Below are 3,819 nucleotides of genomic sequence, written 5' to 3'. Positions count from 1 at the left end.
GGTGAATGCCCGTGAGCCGTATGTGATGGTAGTGCTTTTCGGAACTTTTAGAAGATTCTTAGAAGCGGATCGGAGAGAGCGTGTTTGCGTGTAAGGAGTCAGGAGTTCGGTGATGTATTCTGGAGCGAGATTGTTCATTGCCTTGTATGTTAAAAGCAATGTTTTATAAATAATTCTTTTGTCAACAGGAAGCCAGTGAAGATCATATAATACGGGTGTAATATGGATATGTCGCTTAGTTAAGGTAACCAGACGAGCAGCAGAATTTTGAATACGCTGTAGCTTACTGATATACCTAATGTGTTTATTGACCTTACGTATTCACTCTACTATTATATTAGCAGATCTATTTATTTTAGTACTGTAATTCCTTGGGCATAAGGGCACATAGAAAAAATTGTTAGATTATCACTCCTGCCAGCTTCAAAAATTTGAGAAATATTGATGTGGGAATAAAAAAAATATAATTTTTTTGCTGCATTATTTGTTTCAACAGCTTAAAAAGACAATGCAATTTTGTGACTGGAAATACATTTTCTGTAAAAAAAAAAAAATTAAACCAGTTTTTATACAATATTTACAATATTCTTGCCAAATAAAAACAGTCCCTCTCTTATCAATCAGTCCCTCTCTCATCAATAAAAAAAAAAAAAAAGCAATATTCTATTGTTGCGATTAGAAAAAAAGTATAAAAAAAAAAAAGCCCACCTTCATGACTTTTTTTTTTTTTTTTAAAAGAGTGATAATCAAATAATTTCTTCTAAGTGCCCTTATACCAGAGGAACTACGATAATTAGTATACTTATACATAAAGTAATTACCTCAACTGATATTCCATTGTTGTAATATGCATTGTGACAATTTTGCAGAATTCACTACTGTATGTAAGAGTGGAGTCACTATTAATATTATTATGAGCAGGCATCTCAATGCAAGCCAACAGAGTTTAAGATTTTACTACAGGTCTTCCTCCAATTAAAGACCATTTTTGGGACCGGGGTTTCCATTGCCTTTAGCAGCTTTGGTCTCTAATTAGAATAATAAAGATAAAAGACATTTGTTAATTTGGAACAACAGAAAAGTGGTCTTTAATTGGATGGTTTTCAATTAGAGGGTGACCTGTGTAAATACTTAATATAATCATATGTATTCTATTATCATTATTAATAGGGGAATGGGATTATATTTAAAAAAAACTGATTAATCATTTCAGGTCTAAATTTCTTAATCTGTTTTCCATGCAAAATATCTCACTTTTCGCAGATCTTGCAAAATAACTTAGTAGTTGTTTTTGGTAACTGACTTGCCCAGATTTCTAGGCTTAGGCATTGCCCCTAGACTCCTCTGGTCGCAATCGGAAATTTTACATCGGGCAATCATGCCACCCACAACTGGATAATGATGATGAATATTCATAAAAATGATGACTTTGAAGGTGGTGACAAAAACTGAAGTCAACCACAACAGTACTGATGGTGATTAATTATTGACTAAACTGATGACAAGGATGACATTGATTGTGTTGGCGATGACAATGATGAAAACTACTAGGGCGGACAGTCGATAGAGTACTGTAAATAATTATTGTTCTTGTTTGGTATTTTTTGTTAGTTATTTATTTTCTCTCAACATCACTTTGTAAAGGTATAGTTTTTCTTGTTAATATTATTCTTGTAAATTCTTGACATTCAAGGAATATTGGTTAATTAATACCTATTATAAGTCAATCGTGACGTCATTACTGCAACTCCCAATGTTATTTGCCTATTCCCCACTATCCACTAATTTTTCAATTAGTGGATGCCTGGCTTGATTTTTTTTAGGTTTGTGTACACAAACAAAAAATTCCTCATTTTTTCGTCACCGCGGAGACATCGCGCACCGCAATGAAAATTGAATTGTAATTGCAAATTACTTTCGTAAAACAAGGACACAAAGAAAGTTACTTCAAATTCAATATTAAAGAATTCATTGAATCAATGGACCCTCATAAACAAAACAAACTGAACGTTTATAGAAATATTCTAGACCTATTTTAAAGACTCCAGGAACAGATTTGGATGTAGGCCTACGTCCAGGCTGGAGGCCGCCGAGGCCTCCTCCTACTAAGCCGTAGCCTAGCCTAGTTATGAAATCATCGCACAATTTTTACCTCTCAGTATGCACCGACCAAAACGGTCAGTGACTGTATTCTATCTCGTACTGTTGTACTGCTGATGTGTGGCTAACGCGTATGTACTCAGGAGCACAGATCAGCATACACACAGCTAAATGTAAATATGCACACAGTATACTGATCATATCACTATAGCAACCGATGACTGCTACACTAGTTGATTATCAAAAACTAAAATTAAATGATAGTGATTGACTTATAAAGCAATTAGTAGAGCATGCATCGTACACCAAAGGAAAATTATTATACTTAGGTTAGATTTAATGCATTCAAAAATTTCCTCCGGGCCTTGAAGGCCCTCAGGAAATTTTTTCAAGCATTAAATCTAACCTTTGTATAATATAATTTTCCTATAGTGTACTATGCGGAGCTCTACTATCAGAAGCTAATGCAGAGTTCAAGTTGATGTTATGTATTGTTGCATTTCTATTAAAAATAAATAATGAATTGTAATCATTTTTCACTGTGTTATACAATAAGCCTACTGCTATGGCTGATCTATATGACAATGCCATAAATTATTAAATAAACAGCAAACAACTTTTTCTGCCAAGTACTGCTCAGGGGCGGATTTAGAGGGGGGCTAAACAGGCTTTAGCCCCCCTAAAATTTCATAGCCATTTCTTTTTAACTGCTTTTTGAAGGTCCAAATTAAAATATTGTTTAATTTTTTCTTCACACACATCATATTTATGGGCTAAACATTTTAAAGTAGTTGTTTTTGAGTGATAAAATAAAAATGAAATATATTTTTTAACCGATCAGCGGACAAAACGTAGCTAAGAAAGCTGCTTTTGCCTTGCCTTCATGCTCAAATCTCGAAGCAAAGGCCGTTGTGTAGCGGTCTCAACGTTTGTATAATACACTAAAGTTTTTTGTGTCGCGCGGGTTTGTTCTTGTCTAGTCTTTCCTTGATTGCTTGCGGTCAGAGGTATTCGAATGTTTGTAAAAAAACTAATAAACTAAAATTTTCGTGTCGAGCGAGTTGTTCTTGTCTATTCTTGTCTTGATTGCTTGTGGTCAGAGCATGGGCTTCGATTGGTGGGGGACAGGGGGATGCGTCCCTCCCCCACTTTTCAAAGTGGGGGGGGGGACATAATATCGATTGTCCCTCCCCCACTTTTCACCAATCTTCTATAATTAAAACCCCACTTTTACAAGCGAATGGAAATAATAACAATTACGCATGACTCATGAATTTTGTCTGTTCACTTTTCTAAGTGCGGTACATATTTTCCGGACCAAAACCAAGTAAAAACGCAATTGTTTAAGCATTTTGTAACCATCTCAGAAACCCACTAGATCGATTTTATGGGTGCAACGACTATCAGAGGCTAAATTTATTGTGAAAACAATGTACTGAACGTTGTTGAAATTGGAAGCATGTATCCTTATTAGGCAAATATTATTACAAACTCAAAAGTGCACAATTTCTTATATAAACGATTTATTCTTTTTGTATATTATTATGACCCGTACGTATATACTAGTGTTTAATAATATCTACATACATAGGATTACTGTTTTTTCTAATTTCACATACTGTATATGATGTCTCCCTATTTCGATTAAGTGATAAGCCTACCAAAAGTTTACTAACTCCAGTGTTACGTTGACGCAGTCTCGCAATGACGCCATAATAA

Source organism: Anneissia japonica, unplaced genomic scaffold, assembly GCF_011630105.1.
Source record: "Anneissia japonica isolate Jap-2015-1 unplaced genomic scaffold, ASM1163010v1 scaffold750_len1593409_cov174, whole genome shotgun sequence".
NCBI lineage: Eukaryota > Metazoa > Echinodermata > Crinoidea > Comatulida > Comatulidae > Anneissia > Anneissia japonica.
The sequence above is the reverse complement of the archived record's forward strand: the minus strand, read 5'-3'. Positions refer to the sequence as shown.